Raw genomic sequence first — 21,605 nt, forward strand, 5'->3', positions numbered from 1 at the left:
AAGGTTGATGATGCTCTCTAGGCGTACGGGACAGCTTACAAGACTCCTATTGGCATGTCCCCTTATCAGTTGGTCTATGGGAAGGCCTGTCACTTGACAGTTGAGCTGGAGCATCAAGCTCACTGGGCAATCAGGTATCTGAATCTTGATTCAGAAGCTGCAGGAATTAAGCAAATGCTTCAGTTGAATGAGCTTGATGAATTCAGATATTCAGCCTATGAGAATGCCAAGCTCTATAAGGAGAGAACCAATTTACTGCATGACAAGAAGATTGCCATCAGAGTCTTTGAGCCAGGACAGAGAGTGCTTCTGTATAATTCAAGGCTTAAAATCTTTCCCGGTAAGCTAAAATCCCGGTGGTCAGGACCATTTGTGGTTACCAGAGCTTCACCATACGGTTATGTGGAAATACAGGAAGAGAATTCTGACAAGAAATTTACAGTGAATGGCCAGAGGTTGAAGTACTATCTTGGAGGCGAGATCGATCGCCAGAGGTCCACTCATCTGCTGAATTAGCAGAACTGACTGTCAAACTAGTGATGTTAAAGAAGCGCTTATCGGGAGGCAACCCGATAATTTTGTATCCTTAGTTATTTTTTGTAGTAGTAGTTTTCTTACTTGTTTGATTTTTATTGAGTTTTTACTATTTTTCTGATCATGCAGCTATTTTGTAATAGGAACCGAACACTTCAGGTGACAAAAAAAAAAAACGAGCACATGACACGCAAGCGTCACTGACGCGCAAGAGTCACTAACGCGTATGCGTCATATGTGTGTGCATGAAAAATAAAATTGGACAGAGAGTTGAGCAGGAGTGGGGCTGGAACTGTGCTGGGCGCACAAGCCGCATCACGTGTATGCGTCCCTGACGCGTGCGCGTCGTTTGCGCTTTTTGCCACCCACGCGTGCGCGTCCCTGACGCGTACACGTGACCCTGAAAAATGGCATAAATGGGTGCATGGCTAGAGAGTTATGATGGTGTGGCGCTGGACTGGTGCTGGGAGCACAAGTCCCATCACGCGTACGCGTCCCTGACGCGTGCGCGTCGTTTTCCAATCCTGGCCATCGACGCGTACGCGTCGCAGCGCGATCCACGCGTACGCGTGCTTTACGCGTACGCGTCGCATGCAACACCCAAATTAAACCCCTCAGCGCCTGATTTCAATTCATCTAACCCCCCCAATCCTAATTCTCTCTTGTTCTTTTATCCTTTATTATTTTTTCATCGTACTATTTGTTTTTGTTTTCAGTTCTTCTTTGCTTGAGGACAAGCAAATCTTTAAGTTTGGTATTGTCACTTTGCTTATGGCTTTTCTGTTTATTTTTTTAATGGAGGAATGAGATGGCCACTAACATAACTGAGGTGGTTGAGTTCCTTTCATTCTATTTCTCTTCTGTTCTAATCTTGTTGTTTTCTATTTTCTGTTGCTTTGATTGCCTGCATGGTCTTTAGTACTTTCAATTCTTAAAATTAGTTTCATTATGCTATTTGTCTCATGTACCGCTCACTGAACTTGAATCTAAAAAGAAAATGAAAAAAAAGAAGTGATATATTGCATGAGAAATTGAGTTTATATTGAAGAGTAGTCTTATTCACTTAAATGTGGTGGTATTTTCTGTGACTCTGAATGCATGACATGAACAGTGCATATTTAAATTTGAATCAAGAATGTTGATGTACAAGGAACAGGAATTTAGAGAACTATTATGAAGTTTCTGCAATAAGTAAAAGTTTAATCCTTGAAGCAAAAGAAACAGCAAAAAAAAGGATGTAAAAGCAAGGTCCAAGGCTCTGAGCATTAATGACTAGGGAGGTCAGACATGATTAAAAGCTCAAAGAGTTGTTTTCCTAGTCACATGCTTGTGGTGTTCTTGTGTCAAGTAATCCTTGAGCCAAAACATTTAGAGTCGAGATCAATTGCAATTAGCAGAGTATGCCAAAGACTTTGAGCACCACTGTCTGGGAGTAGCTGAAAGAAAAATTAGAACTTCAAAAGAGTTCCCCAGTTAAGTGCTTGTGGTGTTTCTGTGTCAAGTAAAGCTTTAGACAAAACATTTAAAGTCACGACTAGGCTCAAGGTGCAAAGCACCAAAGAAAAGAGAATTAAAGTAAATTTTGTTGTGTTCAAGGATTAAACTGGCGTATAAAGGTCAGAGAATTTATAATATTATCCGGATTCTAATTCCGAATGACAGTGACATCCTTCTAATCCAAAGGAGAGTGAGGTGCCAAAACTGTTTAGAGTTACAATGAAAAAACCCCACTATAAGAAGAAACATGAGCTTAATCGAACTATCATTCTCATGAAAATTCACATTCTAAGCCTATATTATTTTGGTTGCTTAAGGACAAGCAACAATTCAAGTTTGGTGTTGTGATGAGTGAGCATCTTTTCTATATTTTTCTAGTGAATTTGCATTTAAATTGTTGAGTTAATTAAGAATTAATTATCTTTTAGCCATTATGGATGCTACTTTGAGTCTTGTGCAATTCTGTTTATTTTAGGTAGCATTTGGTTGGATGTGATGGAGCTTCTGCAAAAAAAGAGAAGAAGTCCATATAGAGCAGGAATGGCTTAGAGGATGGAGAGGAAGCTTGCACAAATGGAATCAGCACAAGAATTAAAGGAGATGACAGCGAGGAGCGACGCGTGCGCGTACCTGATGCATGCGCGTGATTTGGAGTTTTCCACGGTGACGCGTGCGCGTACCTGATGCGTACGCGTTAAAAGCAAAGTTGCACAGTGACGTTTGCGCGTACCTGACGCGTACGTGTGACACGCGAAGAAGACCATCGACGCGTACGCGTGACAAGCGCGAAGTGCAGAAAATGCTGATTCCTATTAATTATGATTTAAACTTTAATTTTTATTTTAAAATAGGAAAAGATATTATTTTAGTTTTAGAAAATAGATTTTAAATTAATTAGGATTAGATATAAAAGAAAAAAAACTTCCCTTTTGGGGATTCGAATTAGTTAACTATTCATTCCACCTCAGCCCAATTGACATTTTTTTATCAGAATCCTTATTTTTCTCTCTGAACCATGAGCAACTAAACCTCCATTGTTAAGGTTAGGAGCTCTGTCTATTGTATGGATTGATACTATTATTTTTCTATTTTAATTCATGTTTTGATTTATATTTCAAGAATTGTTTTCGTTCATTATCTTATGAATTTGGGTGGAACGGAAGTATGACCCTCTTTTTAATTGAGTTCTTGTATAACTTGGAAAAGCTCTTTACTTGAACAACAGTTTGAAAACAATTTCTCCTAAATTCTAATTATCTGGACTTAACAGGATACGTGACATATAATCCTTTTATATTTGAGTAATTAGAGTTTCTGTGGCACATAAACTAGAATTAAACTTCACCCCCTAATTGGAATTAATTGACCAAGGAATTGGCGGTTGATGAATTTCAGAGGAGACCAGAAAGGTCTAAGGAATTAGGGTCTAGTCACATATAGTTTGCCATGAATTAAATCTTACATGATTAAAATAGTTAGTAAGAAAAGTCAATTCAGAAAATAGATAACTCTAAAGCCTTAACTGCCTTCTCCATATTTTATTCCCAACTTATTTATTTGCCTGTCTTCTGTTTAATGCTTTTTGAACTCTCAAACACTATTTTTTGTTTGTCTAACTAAGTAAATCACTTAACCCTTGTTGCTTAATCCTTCAATCCTCGTGGGATCGACCCTCACTCACCTGAGGTATTACTTGGTACGATCCGGTGCACTTGCCGGTTAGTTTGTGGGTTATAAATTCCGCATTAGAGAGGCGTCATCAGTGTCGTAGAGCAAAAGCGTTGCTGGAGGAAGCTTGTCATCAACGTCGCAGATCTGAGGCTTCGTTGCAAAGTAGAGGTGGAGGCGGCGGTGAAGCTAGCAGTAAGCAGTGAGTAAAGCAGTGAGAGGAAGAGTGAGCAGCGGCAGCAAAGGAAGAAGGTGAGCGACGACAGCAACGGAGGAAGGTGAGGGACTGAAAGTGAGAATGTAGAGAGCCAGAGATTGAGGGAGAGTGTGAGAGGACTATGAGAGAGAGGCTCGTGAGAGCGTGAACTGAGTGAGAGAAAGGTGCAGGGATTATGATTTGAAGGGGTAGGGTTTCATCAAAATTATATATATATATATATATATATATATATATATGTAAGGGTTATTTTTGTAATTTTACAATCACGGGTAATAAACGGATACCCACGGAGCGGGGACCTCCCCCTACCCCCGCCCTGTTTATTATACGAGTACTCGTACCCGCCCCCCACGGAGAAAAAATGTCCCCCAAACCTGTTCCCCGGCGGGTAAATCCCCGCGGATACCTGTCCCGCTGGGAATTTTCGCCATCCCTATAACAGAGTAACTATATCTAAGGAATCTCAACTCTTCACTTCCCATTTACCTCAAACCTCCTAACCACCATGTGGAACAACCCTCAGCATCTCCTCCACCAGCAAGAGGGATCTATCATAAAACAAACACAAACAAGACAAACAAGAAAAACACAAATATAGTAACAGGTACAACAAATAGATCAAATAGCAGTTAGTTCCAGATAAGCAATTAGGCAAGCCAAACAAATGCATACCCAAACAAAACATACAAGTGCATATGATGCATGTTTGCCCTATGGTCGATGATATCATCTGTCGGTTATACAGCCAAACCTGACATCGCGGAGCAAGTGGGACTAAGCCACAACCCTTGCATACTACCCACTTAACCCAAAGCAAGTGAAACGAATCACTACTCCTACATACTACCTAGGCGGATGTTTACAAACTCAACCCGGAGCAAGTGGGACAAACCACAACCCTTGCGTACTACTCAAGCGTCTCAAATATTAACCCAGATCAAGTGAGATGAACCACAACCCTTGTGTACTGCCCATGTGTCTCAATTTCTAACCTGGAGCAAGTGGGGCAAACCACAACCCTTGTGTACTGCCCAGGTGTCTCAATTACTAACTCAGAATAAGTGAGACGAACCACAACCCTTGCATACTACCCAGGTGTCTCAATCGTTAACCTTAATTCCTTATCACTCAATCAACTCTGTTTGTAATCATAATCATGTTCATCATCATATCTCAATCTCATAATCATTCACATTATCCTCATAATCACAATCAATCATTCGTATTATCATAATTATCCCCGTCATCACTCAACATCTCAACATTCATAGATATGCTCACACACATAATGCTCCTCATCATCATCACCTCATTCAACAATATCATAATCGTCCTCATCACATAACTCATTCAGCATTATCAGCCCATCTTTAACTTAATTCTTCACTTTATAATCCCTCGGTCTTAATTTAACTCTCTCTATATGTTTGTACTTACTCTAAAACCTTAAAACTAACTATCGAACCTTAAACAGGGGTTATAAAAATTTACAAGCCTGTCGAACAGGTTAAATAGTTAAAAACAGAGTTTTGTGTAAAAAACAGGGCTTGTTCGTACATATCATTGGTGTGAGCATGCACAACTTGTAAACATTCAGGGTGTGTGGTGCACGAATTCCCACACTTTGTACAACTGAACCAGCAAGTGCACTGGGTCGTCCAAGTAATACCTAAGGCGAATCAGGGTCGATCCCACGAGGATTGTGGTTTGAAGCAAGCTATGGTTATCTTGTAGATCTTAGTCAAGTGGATAGAAGAGTTGTTTGTTTGTTGAAATGCATAAAAAGAAAATAAGATGGAATTACTATGTTTGATTATAACCAGTGATAAGAAAATGGTGAAGGCTTGGAGATGCTTTGTTCTTCTGGATTAATTCCGGTCTTACTTTCTTCTTTAACTGTGAATGATTTCTTCTATGGCAGGCTGTATGTGATCAACGCCGATTGAGAGGTCGCCAATGCTCCTCCAGATCTGAACCCCAGGGTTAGTGAGGATCCATTCTGATTGAGGGTGAAGCTCCTGCAGTTCATTCCCCTTAATTATCCTACTCAAAATGTCACAGACAAGTTCGAATCTTCTGGATCAGGGAATGCTGTGCCTTGTGCTTCTAGCCTTTACCACAAAGACTCTAATCTCCCCGTACCTCGGCTGAACTGGTGTCTCGAGAAGTCCCTAACGAAGTCATGGATTAGCCATCTAAGAGATGTATAATCAAGCTAGTGGTTCATTATTGTCTGATGAAAGACTCACTCTGAACCCATGTAGAATGAGATAACCTTGTGCCGATTCAACATATTTATAATGATGAAGAACGAAGATAGATCTTAGAATAGAGAATCAAACATGTATTGAGAAAGAATGGTAGTACTTTATTAATCCATAAAACTCAGCAGAGCTCCTCCCCTCAACCTAGGAGGTTTAGAAACTCATACTGACAGAAAATACAATGATAAACGTGTAAAGTGGTCGAAGATCCTTAACAAAGAGTGATCTTCTACTTTAAATACTAAACTAATGACTAAGAATTACTGATAAACTCCGATTTTGTGGTTTATCTTGTGCTTATTTTAGGGGATTTTATCACCTTTTCCCACATTTATTCAATGAAATGGCATGGTTTTGTAATTCTCCCTTGAATTGTGCTTAAGTGTAAAAGTATGCTTTTTAGGCCCTTAAATTGATGATTTTAATTTACTTTAATTCCATTCGATGCCTTGATGTATTTTTTGAGTGATTTCAGGTTCATAAGGTAAGTATTGGATGGAAGAAATGGGGAGAAAAGCATACAAAGTGGAGAATGCATAAAGAAACAAAAATTGGGAATGCATCAATGGGCGCGCACGCGTACAAGGCGCGCACGCGCAAAAGTGATTTCACATAGAGGCGCGCACACGTACATGCCGCGTACGTGCGGATGAAGAAACAGCCAATCGACGCGCACGCGCACATGGCACGTACGCGCCGATACCAGCACGTGACTCACTTAAAGGCAAAACGCTGGGGGCGATTTCTGAGCTGCCCAGGCCCAAATTCAACTTGTTTCTGAGTGTATTTCATGCAAAATTGAAGTCCAAGCAAAGGGAGAGCAATTAGTTAGTCAACATGAGCCTTTAGTTAGTTCTCTAGAGAGAGAAGCTCCCTCTTCTCTCTAGAATTAGGTTAGGATTAGGTTAAATTGTCATAGATCCATGTTTAATTCCTTGCTTTCATCTTGTTTCTTTTATAATTTCTCATGTCTACATCTTGATTTTCTTAGTTGTAATGTTAATTTCTCATTTTGCTCTCTTGTATGTTGATGAACATTGTTAGATCCAATTTCCTTCTTATGCAATTCCATGTTTCTATGTTTCTTTTTTGTTGATCTTGCTTGCTATTATTGGTTTCTCGCTTATGAAAGTTATGGGTCTCCTTAATTTTAGCAGTTTGTGATGTTTACCTTTATTGCACATTAGGTGTTTGATATAATGCTTCCTATAGTTTTTGAGTATTTCTCTTGACCCTTGGCCTAGGCTAAGGGGATTGAGTGATCTTGAGTCTTTGGGCTTCATTGAATTGGTAATTCTCGAATCCTTGGGGATTAATTTGATAACCATTAACTCTAGCCTACTACTAAGTCAATTAGTAGCTAGGTTGGGACTTATGGATTGATGTTGATCAATCCATTTGATGTACTCCAAGTCTAGGAGTAGACATTACATACTTAAGGCTTTAGTGAGTAGACCTAACGAGCTCGGTTCCTCATAATTATCAATATTTGAATTGTTGACAAGGATAGTGACCTCAATTACTTAAGTCTTAGCCAAGAGTCCCTTATCTTGCTTCCTTTAATTACTCGCTTGATTTATGCATTTTGTCATTTAAATTCTTGCTCATTTAATTTCTTGCCCTCTTATTAATCAAACCCCCCTTGCATTCTCATAGCCAATAATTGACCACTTCATTGCCATCCTCGTGAGACGACGCGAAGTCTAAATACTTCGGTTAATTCTTAATTGGAGTTTGTACATGTGACAAAACCATATCTTAATTTGATGCGAGAGTTGTTTGTTGGTTTAGAGCTATGCTTACAACGAAGTAATTCCTTTCTCTAAGAAGAAAATCTAGACCGACAACAATCCTTGAGCTTCATCAATTACATAAAAAGGTAAGACAGTCTTTTAGTGCTAAAAATCCACTTCCAAGGCCCACTTGGTGAGTGTTTGGGGTGAGCTTGATTGAGATCCACGTGCTAGGAGGCCTCTAGGGTGTTGAACGCTGGCTAGGGGGCTCTTCTCCTTTAGGTGTTGGACACCTAGACTAGGGTAGATTGCTGGCGTTGAACGCCAGTTTTGGGCCTTCAATTCTGAAGCAAAGTATGAACTATTATATATTTCTAGAAAGCCCTAAATGTTAGCTCCAGAAAAGTTCTTTTGAGTGCAAGGAGGTCAGATCCGAACAGCATCTGCAATGCTTTCTCTGCCTTTGAATCAGACTTTTACTCCAGCTCCTCAATTTCAATCAGAAAATACCTGAAATTGCATAAAAATACAGAAACTCAAAGGAGAATCCAAAAATGTGAATTTTGCACAAAAACCTATAAAAATATAATAAAACCTAAACAAAACATACTAAAAACTATATGAAAATGATGCCAAAAAGCGTATAAAATATCTGCTCATCAGTGTGCGTATACATATCCCTCGTGTGTGCACACGAGTCTCGTTACGCATCCTGTTCTATGTGTGCACACGATAAGGTGCGTGGGCACCCAAACCAAAAATTCTGGTTTTCTGCAACATCACAGAGTTCAATTTTTTATACCTAACTTCCAACATTCATAAATTTATCTACAAAACTCCAATTTCCCTAATCTTTTTACCGTTTTAAAGCTCTCATAACCATCTTCAATTTGAAATAAATTTCACTCAATTACAAACTCAGAAGGCCAAGTTATGGCCCGCCAAAGTTGGATAAAATTCTATTTTTACCCAATTTTTCCAAATCCTCAAATCTTCAAAACTCACAATCCAAAACCAAACCAATCATACCCAACTCAATACCAAAACACCAAAATCAATACCAACACTCTACACACTATCACACACTCTTCATCCACTTCTCAATCACTCCAACACCTATATTCATATAGCAACAAAGTGAAGTTCTATTACACCATTCATTTCACCCTTGATCAACATATATACACTCTCATTTCTCCATGAAGTCAATGATTCACACAATACCATATCACATTCATACATATTTAATATACAATATCCAATATATCATCAACTCAATTTCACAATTCTACCACCACTTAAATCATCCATTCATATGCATATATTCACTTACTAACTACATCAATCAACTAATTCACATCATTCAAATCTATCCTAAGGCAACTAGCCTAAGTTTTCACGCAACATTATATATTACCTACAAAAAACCAAAAACATACCTTGGCCGATTCTTTCCAAAGCTCAAAACACCGAACTTCAAGCTTCCAAGACTCCCAAATAACTCCAATAAGCTCCAACCACCGAAGCTCCAATTCAAGCACTCAAGTTCACCAATTTGACTTCAATTTACATGTATCCAATCTAATTTCATTCAATTGCATCATAATCAATTCTAGGGTTCACTAAAGTGACAACCACCAGAGTTTAGAGAATCTTTACCTCACCCATTGATGATTGGGGTAAAACTCAATAATTATCCAATACTAGATTGCACCTAAACTACCAAAATTATCAAAACAAAAAACTCAATACCCTTAACCAAAATGCAAATTCAGAATGGAAGAGGAAAATGAATATAAAATACAAAGTTTCTTACCATTTTTTTTGTATAGAATTGAAGAGGATTTCAAGACGAATGTGTGACTACAAACGACTCGTCAATCGGAACTCCGGATTGAAAGTTACGAAAGATTGAAGTTGGAAGTGAATTTTGGGGGTTAGGGTTCTTGATCTCTCTTCTCCCTTTTCAGCGTGAATGGCATAATGAAGAAGGAAAGAGGCTAATTGCAAGCCTTATATATGCGTTAGGTGAGTGGGCTTAGGTCCACTTGGGCCTAGTTTAACAGGTTGAGCCTGTTGGCCCAATTTCATGCCAAAACTTCTAAAATTAGTTTTTAAATTCATATTTTAGATATTTTTACTTCTTCAAATTATAAAATTAAATTTTCTAATCCCCTTGACTCATAATTTATTAGTTAATTATTTATTAATTTACTGGATTTTATGTCTGAACATTTTGCAAATCATCTAATGCAATGACAAAAGAGGTAGGGTAGAGGTAGAATAGTGACAATAACAGTGCCGAAGAGAAGTAATAGAGCAAAAGACAGATTTGAAAAATCTAAACTAATGGCATGAGTGGGAGATGTGTAACGGTGAGAATGGTGAGGCAGAAGATGGCGGCGGAAGCAAAATTAGATCTAGAGTGGGAGAGGGAGAGGTAGAATTTTGAATGGCTATGGCAATAGTGAATACAATAGGGGGTAGAGGGTGAGATCGAGTAAGACAATGAGAGAAAAAAGACTATGGATCTGCATTGCACTACTTCACAAAAAAATATGGTTGTCACATAATTTAAGGGCTAATATTAGCAACTAAGCATGCGGTATTTAGGCTAACTTTTTTTTGTCTCATGAAAAATACATTTTTTCTTTTCCTTTATTCATTATTAAAAGATCCTTAAATATCAATGAAGAAGAGTAACCAAGTTGGGTTGGTTTAATAGTTAGAAAATGTCAGAAATTTTAATTTCACTTTATGCATGTAGCAAACTCATTGGCCAGCTACAAACTCTTCAATATAGTTTCGATCTGCAATGAATTAGTCATTATTGATCTGTCGAATTGGAGAATACCGTGAGAAACAAAAAAAATCAACGAAAAAGAGTTCCTAATTTGTTAACTAGTGTGGTTTTATTTTTTGTTAGGCTACCTAGTTCTTGACAAAAGAAGATTTTTTTAATATTTATTTTTATATTTTTATTTTTATCATAAATCATATTTTTTTTAATATTAATATAATACATCTAATTTAAATAAATATATTAAAAATAAAAGGATATATAATTGATAAACTACTATTTTATGGTTTATCTTGTGTTTAATTGAGTGGTTTTTATCAAGTCTTCACCCACTTATTCATATGATTTGCATGATTTTATAATCCCTTCCTAGTATTGTTTTATGATTGAAAACTCGCTTCCTATAGATCTTTAATTAGTATATTTTACTTTTCCTTTATACCATTCGATGTCGTGATCCATGTGTTAAGTGTTTCAGGCTTTATAGGGCAGGAATGGCTTAGAAAATGGAGAGGAAGCTTGAAAAAATGGAAGGAACACAAGAAACTAAGGAGATAACCAGCGAGCACCGACGCGCACGCATGGCTCACGCGAGCGCGCAAAATGGAGAAATTTACAGCGACGCGTGCGCGTGCCTGACGTATACTCGTGGATTGGAGTCTGCACAAAAGACGAGCACGCGTGGACGACGCGTACGCGTGACCTGCGCGATCTGCAAAATTAACAGAAAATGCTATGGGCGATTTCGGGCCGCGTTTTGACCCAATTTTTGGCCCAGAAATATAGAATAAAGCCAGGGAACATGCAGAGACTCAAGATATAGAGAGATACGGAGACACATTCACATATTCTCATTAGGATAGTTTTAAGGTTTTTAGATCTGAATCTAGAGAGAAATTACTCTTCCTCTAGGTTCTCTTTACATTCCTAGTTTATTGCTTTTGCTTTTGGATAACGAAGAGTCATCACCTCCGTTGAAGATACTATTCTAGTTTGTTTCCGTATTTACTCTTTTATTTATTCCATAATAACCTCTTTATACTACACTTGAGAGAATTCCAACAAGGATAGAACTTCCAATTAATCATTCCCCCAGTCAAGACTTTTTAATTTGAATAATATAAATTTCTTTTAATTTTCATTGCACTAAATTACAATTGTTTATTTTCTGTTAATCAACTCTCAAAACTCTCGGAAAACCCCTGATTAATAAATTAGCACCCTTTCTAGCAACTCGTTGGGAGACGACCTGGGACTCATACTTCCAGTATTTTTATTCTAAATTTTTTGTGACAACCTTTCTAAATTGATGAGGCAGATTTTTGCTGGTTAAGAGCTATACTCGCAATGCTGTTCTATTATATTATAATCTCTTAATTGGTCTAACTTCTGCCACGCATCAGTTTTTGGCGCTGTTGCCGGAGAGTTGCAATTGTGTGCTAAATTATTTATTAGTGTACATATTTTTATTTTTATTTGCATATTTTTTTTATTTTATTACCATGAGCTATATGTTTCTTTCATTGAATGACGCGTTCACTGCCTGATCCGAGCTTAGCTGCATTTGATCCTGAAATTGAAAGAACTCTTTTACGTATTAAGCGAGCTCGGCGCAGGTTAGCCTTAGAGGGTGGTGAAGTGATTGTTATCGATTCACCAGTCTCATCTGAGGGCGAATCTGAACCGCCATCCGAGAAAGAAACAAGCTCTTTTACTACTGATTCAGTTGATTCACGTGCAGATAACATGGCAGCACCTAGGAGGATTACTCTCCAGGAAGTTGGAGCCCCAAATTTTACACTGCAACCGTATCAAGTGCATCATCCAACTCTGGCTGCAGATTTTGAGATGAAGACTGCACTAATCAACTTAATGTCCAAGTTTCATGGCTTACCTGCTCAGGAGCCTATCAAGCACCTAAGGGATTTTCAGACAGCCTGTTCTACTGTTAGGCGTCATGGTGCAAATGAAACTTTTATTCTGTTAACCGCCTTCCCATTTTCTCTTGAGGGAAAGGCAAGGGAGTGGTACTACTCCCAACCTGAAGCAACTGTTACCAACTGGGATACGCTCAGGAGAGAATTTTTGGAAAAATACTTTCCAGCTGAAGTTACAGACAGACTGAGGAAAGAGATCTCCTGCATTGTTCAAGGAGAATCAGAGACTCTTTATGAGTACTGAGAGCGCTTTAAGAACCTTCTGGATGTATGTCCCCACCACATGATTGATAGGTTAGTGTTGATCAGCTATTTCACTCAAGGCATGAAGCCTAGGGATAAAACTACACTAGATGGTGCTAGTAATGGTTCTCTGAAAAAGTACAAGACCACAGATGAAGCATGGCAACTGATCAGCGACTTAGCTGAGTCTACTAGGAATCACAGGCACAGGAACAGCCACTCAAAAGCTGTTGCAGAAGTTTTCTCTAGCACTGAGACTTCTGCTCTTACACAGAGTATATGTGAAATGACCAACTTACTGAAGCAAATACAGTTGAACCAACAACAACAAGCTCAGCTTTCCCCACCACAACAAAGCCAACAGCTAGTCCCACAAAGAGTATACGGAATATGTGATGATTATAGTCATTATACTGATGAATGCCCGCAGCTCCAACAAGAAGACAACACTGTGGCAGCTACTCATAACTTCTATGACCTCCCGAATCAAGGATACAATCAACAAGGAGGCAAGTACAACTAGGATGGAAACTACAACTAAGGATAGCAGGACAACTCCAACCAAAGTTGGAGAGATAATTCCAACCATGGCTGGAGGGACAACTATAACAGAAGAGGCAGAGATAACAATAGAAACCAAAGGTGGAATAACAACAACAGACAGCAGAATCAGAACCAACTTTACAAAGCTCCTCACCTAAGACAGTCACAAGGACCCCAGCATAACCAACAATAAGTCCCACAGATCACTTATCCTACTTCCTCATCAAATGACAAGATGCTTCGTTCTCTTGCACAAGGACAACAAGACATGCAGACTACACTGAACTCTACTCTAAATGGTCTGAATGCCACTTTACAAGCCCTCGCCGCCCGGATAGATTCATTACCTACTTCCACTAACCAACCTTTAAGCTCCAGTGGAATTCCGTCTCAACCCTTACCTAATCCCAAGGGTGGCATCAATGCCATCACTCTGAGGTTCGGAACCACATTACAAGAGAGGAATCAGGAGGAGCCAAGCCTATTAGAACACGCCCCAGCTGAGGGTATGGTAGAAGTAGAACATGCTGAAGAGGAAGAAGAAGTACAAGACAAGGTTGAAGAAGAACTAGCTCAGCAAGGGAATGGAGCACCACAGGATGCAGAAGCTGCAAGTGGCACCATTCCTATCCCATTTCCACACCTTTCAAGGAAGTCTAGAAAGCAGACGGAACTTGATCCCAAAATGGTAGAAATTTTCAAAAGGGTTGAGGTAACTGTTCCCCTTTTTGATGTCATTCAGCAAGTACCTAAATATGCAAAGTTTCTGAAGGATTTATGCATACATAAAGATAAAATTAATGAATTAGAAACTATCTCTTTAGGTAGTTCTATATCTGCTTTAATGGGAGGTATACCTGAAAAATGTAGTGATCCAGGTCCATGTATGGTAAACTGTACCATTGGAGGTGTAATATTTTCTGATTGCATGTGTGACTTAGGAGCATGTGTTAGTATAATGCCATTGTCTATATATAATACCATAAGGCTTCCTCCCTTAAAAAGGTCGGCAACTCGTTTTGTGTTAGCAGATAAAAGCATTATTACAGTAGTTGAAATTGCTGAAGATGTATTAGTGAGCATTAAGGGGCTCACATTTCCCATTGACTTCTATATCCTGGAAATGCCCCCTAATGACTCAGGAAGACCATTGGTGCACGAAATTGTGATCATCAATGGCGCCAACATCATGGTACGCACAATTGTAATCTCAACTCTTTGTCACAACTCTGCACAACTAACCAGCAAGTGCACTGGGTCGTCCAAGTAATAAACCTTACGTGAGTAAGGGTCGATCCCACGGAGATTGTCGGCTTGAAGCAAGCTATGGTCATCTTGTAAATCTCAGTCAGGCGGATTCAAATGGTTATGGAGAATTGATAATTAAAATATGAATAAAACATAAAATAGGATAGAGATACTTATGTAATTCATTGGTGAGAATTTCAGATAAGCGTATGAAGATGCTTTGTTCCTTCTGAACCTCTGCTTTCATATTGCCTTCTTCCAATCATTCATACTCCTTTCCATGGCAAGCTGTATGTTGGGTTTCACCATTGTCAATGGCTACCTCTCGTCCTCTCAGTGAAAATGTTCCAAATGCGCTGTCACCGCACGGCTAATCAGCTGTTGGTTCTCGATCATGTTGGAATAGGATCCATTGATCCTTTTGCATCTGTCACTACGCCCAACACTCGCGAGTTTGAAGCTCGTCACAGTCATCCCTTCCCTGATCCTACTCAGAATACCATAGACAAGGTTTAGACTTTCCGGATCTTAGGAATGGCCGCCAATTGATTCTAGCCTATACCACGAAGGTTCTAATCTTAGATTACAAACCCAAGCGATACACATTCAAGCTTGTTTGCATGTAGAACGGAAGTGGTTGTCAGGCACGCATTCATAGGTGAGAATGGTGATGAGTGTCACAGATCATCACATTCATCATGCTAAGAATGAATGGATATCTTAGAACAGAAATAGGCTTGAGTTGAATAGAAAAATAATAGTACTTTGCATTAATTTATGAGGAACAGTAGAGCTCCACACCTTAATCTATGGTGTGTAGAAACTCCACCGTTGAAAATACAAAAGTGATAATGGTGATCATTGGCTTCGGCCCCAGAGAGGGAACCAGAAGAACCAAGATCAAAAAGTATGATCAAGTGTGTAAAATACAATAGCAAAAGGTCCTATTTGTAGAAAACTAGTAACCTATGGTTTACAGAAATGAGTAAATGATGCAGAATCTACTTCAGGGCCCACTTGGTGTGTGCTTGGGTTGAGCGTTGAAGCTTTCACGTGTAGAGGCTTTTCTTGGAGTTAAACGCCAGCTTTTGTGCCAGTTTGGGCGTTTAACTCCAGCTTTTATGCCAGTTTTGGCGTTTTGACGCCAGAATTTCTATGCTGACTTGAAACGCCAGTTTGGGCCATCAAATCTCGGGAAAAGTATGAACTATTATATATTGCTGGAAAGCCCAGGATGTCTACTTTTCAACGCAATTGAGAGCGCACCAATTGGGCTTCTGTAGCTCCAGAAAATCCACTTCGAGTGCAGGGAGGTCAGAATCCAACAGCATCTGCAGTTCTTTTTCAGCCTCTGAATAAGATTTTTGCTCACGTCCCTCAATTTCAGCCAGAAAATACCTGAAATCACAGAAAAACACACAAACTCATAGTAAAGTCCAGAAATGTGATTTTTATTTAAAAACTAATAAAAACATAATAAAAAATCACTAAAATATACTAAAAACATACTAAAAACAATGCCAAAAAGCATATAAATTATCCGCTCATTGATGCCAGAATTTTTATGCTGACTTGGAACGCTAGTTTGGGCTATCAAATCTCGGGTAAAGTATGGACTATTATATATTGCTGGAAAGCCTATGATGTCTACTTTTCAACGCAATTGAGAGTGCACCAATTGGGCTTCTGTAGCTCCAGAAAATCCACTTCGAGTGCAGGGAGGTCAGAATCCAACAGCATCTGCAGTCCTTTTTCAGCCTCTGAATCAGATTTTTGCTCAGGTCCCTCAATTTCAGCCAGAAAATACCTGAAATCACAGAAAAACACACAAACTCATAGTAAAGTCCAGAAATGTGATTTTTATTTAAAAACTAATAAAAACATAATAAAAACTAACTAAAATATACTAAAAATATACTAAAAACAATGCCAAAAAGCGTATAAATTATCCGCTCATTGATGCGAGAATTTCTATGCTGACTTGGAATGCCAGTTTGGGCCATCAAATCTCGGGCAAAGTATGGACTATTATATATTACTGGAAAGACCAGGATGTCTACTTTCCAACGCAATTGAGAGCGCGCCAATTGGGACTCTGTAGCTCCAGAAAATCGACTTCGAGTGCAGGGAGATCAGAATCCAACAGCATCTGCAGTCTTTTTTCAGCCTCTGAATCAGATTTTTGCTCAGGTCCCTCAATTTCAGCCAGAAAATACCTAAAATCATAGAAAAACACACAAACTCATAGTAAAGTCAAGAAATGTGATTTTTATTTAAAAACTAATAAAAACTAACTAAAATATACTAAAAACATACTAAAAACAATGCCAAAAAGCGTATAAATTATTCGCTCATGGACGCCAGAATTTCTATGCTGACTTGGAATGCCGGTTTGGGCAATCAAATCTCGGGCAAAGTATGCACTATTATATATTGCTGGAAATCCCAGGATGTCTACTTTCCAACACAATTGAGAGCACGCCAATTGGGCTTCTGTAGCTCTAGAAAATCTATTTCGAGTGCAGGGAGGTCAGAATCCAACAGCATCTACAGTCCTTTTTCAGCCTCTGAATAAGATTTTTGCTCAGGTCTCTCAATTTCAGCCAGAAAATTCCTGAAATCACAAAAAAACACACAAACTCATAGTAAAGTCCAGAAATGTGATTTTTATTTAAAAACTAATAAAAACTAACTAAAATATACTAAAAATATACTAAAAATAATGCCAAAAAGCATATAAATTATCCGCTCATCACAACACCAAACTTAAATTGTTGCTTGTCCCCAAGCAACTGAAAATTAAATAGGATAAAAAGAAGAGAATATACTATAAATTCCAAAATATCAATGAAACTTAGCTCCAATTAGATGAGTGGGACTAGTAGCTTTTTGCCTCTGAACAGTTTTGGCATCTCACTTTATCCCTTGAAGTTCAGAATGATTGGTATCTATAGGAACTCAGAATTCAGATAGTGTTATTGATTCTCCTAGTTCAGTATGTTGATTCTTGAACACAGCTACTTTATGAGTCTTGGCCGTGACCCTAAGCATTTTGTTTTCCAATATTACCACCAGATACATAAATACCACAGACACATAACTGGGTGAACCTTTTCAGATTGTGACTCAACTTTGCTAGAGTCCCCAATTAGAGGTGTCCAGAGCTCTTAAGCACACTCTTTTTGCTTTGGACCACGACTTTAACCGCTCAGTCTCAAGTTTTTACTTGACACCTTCACGCCACAAGCACATGGTTAGGGACAGCTTGGTTTAGCCGCTTAGGCCAGGATTTTATTCCTTTAGGCCCTCCTATCCACTGATGCTCAAAGCCTTGGATCCTTTTTATTTTACCCTTGCCTTTTGGTTTAAAGGGCTATTGGCTTTTTCTGCTTGCTTTTTTCTTTTTCTTTTTCTCCTTTTTCATTATTCTTTCAAGAGCCAACAATTTTAACATTCATAAACAACAAATTCAAAAATATGCACTGTTCAAGCATTCATTCAGAAAACAAAAAGTATTGTCACCACATCAAAATAATTAAACTAGTTTCAAGGATGAATTCAAAATCATGTACTTCTTGTTCTTTTGTGATTAAAACATTTTTCTTTTAAGAAAGGTGGTGGATTCATAGGACATTCATAGCTTTAAGACGTAGACACTAAGACACTAGTGATCATGTAATAAAGACACAAACATAGATAAACATAAAGCATAAAAATTCGAAAAAAACAAAAAATAAAGAACAAGGAAATTAAAGAACGGGTCCACCTTAGTGATGGCGGCTAGTTCTTCCTCTTGAAGATCTTATGGAGTGCTTGAACTCCTCAATGTCTCTTCCTTGCCTTTGTTGCTCCTTTCTCATGATTCTTTGATCTTCTCTAATTTTATGAAGGAGGATAGAATGCTCTTGGTGTTCCACCCTTAGTTGTCCCATATTGGAACTTAATTCTCCTAAGGAGGTGTTAATTTGCTCCCAATAATTTTGTGGAGGAAAATGCATCCCTTGAGGCATCTCAGGGATTTCATGATGAGGAATTTCCTCCTGCTCTTGTCCATGAGTGGGATCTCTTGTTTGCTCCATCCTTTTCTTAGTGATGGGCTTGTCCTCATCAATGAGGATGTCTTCCTCTATGTCAATTCCAGCTGAATTGCAAAGGTGACAAATAAGATGAGGGAAGGCTAACCTTGACAAAGTAGAGGAATTGTCCGCCACCTTGTAGAGTTCTAGGGATATAACCTCATGAACTTCTACTTCCTCTCCAATCATGATGCTATGGATCATGATAGCCCAGTCTATAGTAACTTCAGACTGGTTGCTAGTGGGAATGATTGAGCGTTGGATGAACTCCAACCATCCCCTAGCCACAGGCTTGAAGACATGCCTTCTTAGTTGAACCGGCTTCCCTCTTGAATCTCTCTTCCATTGAGCGCCCTCTTCACAAATGTCTATGAGGACTTGGTCCAACCTTTGATCAAAGTTGACCTTTCTAGTGTAGGGGCGTGCATCTCCTTGCATCATGGGCAAGTTGAATGCCAACCTTACATTTTCCGGACTGAAATTTAAGTATTTCCCCCGAACCATTGTAAGCCAATTCTTTGGGTCCGGGTTCACACTTTGATCATGGTTCTTGGTGATCCATGCATTGGCATAGAACTCTTGAACCATTAAGATTTCGACTTGTTGAATGGGGTTAGTGAGAACTTCCCAACCTCTTCTTCGAATCTCATGTCGGATCTCCAGGTATTCACCATTTTTGAGCTTGAAAGGGACCTCGGGGATCGCCTTCTTCTTGGCCACAACTTCATAGAAGTGGTCTTGATGCACCCTTGAGATGAATCTCTCCATCTCCCATGACTCGAAGGTGGAAGATTTTGCCTTCCCTTTCCTCTTTCTAGAGATTTCTCTGGCCTTAGGTGGCATAAATGGTTATGGAAAAATAAAAAGCAACGCTTTTACCACACCAAACTTAGAAGGTTTGCTCGTCCTCGAGCAAAAGAAGAAGGAAGAGAGTAGAGGAAGAAGAAATAGAGGAGATGGAGGGGGGTTAGTGTTTCAGCCAAGGGGGAGAAGTTGTGTTTAAGATGTGTAAAAATGAAGGGGTGAAGATGGGTTTATATAGGAGTGGGGATAGGGTAAGGTTCGGCCATGTATGGGTGGGTTTAGGAGGGAAAGTGGTTTGAATTTGAATGGTGAGGTAGGTGGAGTTTATGATGGATGGATGTGGATTGGTGAAGGGTTTATGGAGAAGAGGGTAGGATTTGATAGGTGAGGGGTTTTTGGGAAAGAGGTATTGAGGTGATTGGTGAAGGGTATTTGGGTAAGAGTATTATGAAAAGGTGTGAAGAAGAGAGAGAGTGAGTTAAGGTTAGTGGGGATTCTGTGGGGTCCACAGATCCTGAGGTGTCAAGGATTTCTCATCCCTACACCAATTAGGCTTGCAAAACGCCCTTTACTGCCAATCCTGGCGTTAAACGCCAGGTTGCTGCCCATTTCTGGCGTTTAACGCCAGCTTCTTGCCCTTTTCTGGCGTTAAACGCCAGTCTGGTGCCTATTTCTAGCGTTAAACGCCCAGAATGGTGCCAGACTGGGCGTTTAACGCCCATTCTGCTGTCCTTACTGGCGTTTAAACGCCAGTAGGCTTCTCCTTCAGGGTGTGCTATTTTTCATTCTGCTTTTTAGTTTGTTTTTGCTTTTTCAATTGTTTTTGTGACTTCACATGATCATCAACCTACAGAAAACATAAAATAACAATGAAAAATAGAAATTTAACATAGATAAGTAAAATTGAGTTGCCTCCCAACAAGCGCTTCTTTAATGTCAGTAGCTTGACAGTGGGCTCTCATGGAGCCTCACAGATACTCAGAGCATGATGATGGCCTCTTAACACCAAACTTAGAGTTTGGTTGTGGCCTCCCAACACCAAACTTAGAGTTTGAATGTGGGGGTTTTGTTTGACTCTGTATTGAGAGAAGCTTTTCATGCTTCGTCTCCATGGTTACAGAGGGAGATCCTTGAGCTTTAAACACAAGGGATTCCTCATTTACTTGAAGGACCAATTCTCCTCTGTCAACATCAATCACAGCTTTTGCTGTGGCTAGGAAGGGTCTGCCAAGGATGATGGATTCATCCATACACTTCCCAGTATCTAGGATTATGAAATCAGCAGGGATGTAGTGGTCTTTAACCTTTACCAAGACATCCTCTACAAGTCCATAAGCCTGTTTCCTTGAATTGTCTACCATCTCTAGTGAGATTCTTGCAGCTTGTACCTCAAAGATCCCTAGCTTCTCCATTACAGAGAGAGGCATGAGGTTTATGCTTGACCCTAGGTCACACAGAGCTTTCTCAAAGGTCATGGTGCCTATGGTACAAGGTATTGAGAACTTTCCAGGATCTTGTCTCTTCAGAGGTAATTTCTGCCTAGTCAAGTCATCCAGTTCTTTGGTGAGCAAGGGGGGTTCATCCTCCCAAGTCTCATTACCAAATAGCTTGGCATTTAGCTTCATGATTGCTCCAAGGTACTTAGCAACTTGTTCTTCAGTAACATCTTCATCCTCTTCAGAGGAAGAATACTCATCAGAGCTCATGAATGGCAAAAGTAAATTCAATGGAATCTCTATGGTCTCAGTATGAGCCTCAGATTCCCATGGTTCCTCATTAGGGAACTCCTTGGAGGCCAGTGGACGTCCATTGAGGTCTTCCTCAGTGGAGATCACTGCCTCTTCCTCCTCTCCAGGTTCGGCCGTGTGGGTTATGTTGATGGCCTTGCACTCTCCTTTTGGATTCTCTTCGATATTGCTTGGAAGAGTACTAGGAGGGAGTTTAGTAACTTTCTTACTCAGCTGACCCACTTGTGCCTCTAAATTTCTAATGGAGGACCTTGTTTCAGTCATGAAACTTTGAGTGGTTTTAATTAAAA

Source organism: Arachis hypogaea, chromosome 12 (assembly GCF_003086295.3).
Source record: "Arachis hypogaea cultivar Tifrunner chromosome 12, arahy.Tifrunner.gnm2.J5K5, whole genome shotgun sequence".
Taxonomy (NCBI): domain Eukaryota; kingdom Viridiplantae; phylum Streptophyta; class Magnoliopsida; order Fabales; family Fabaceae; genus Arachis; species Arachis hypogaea.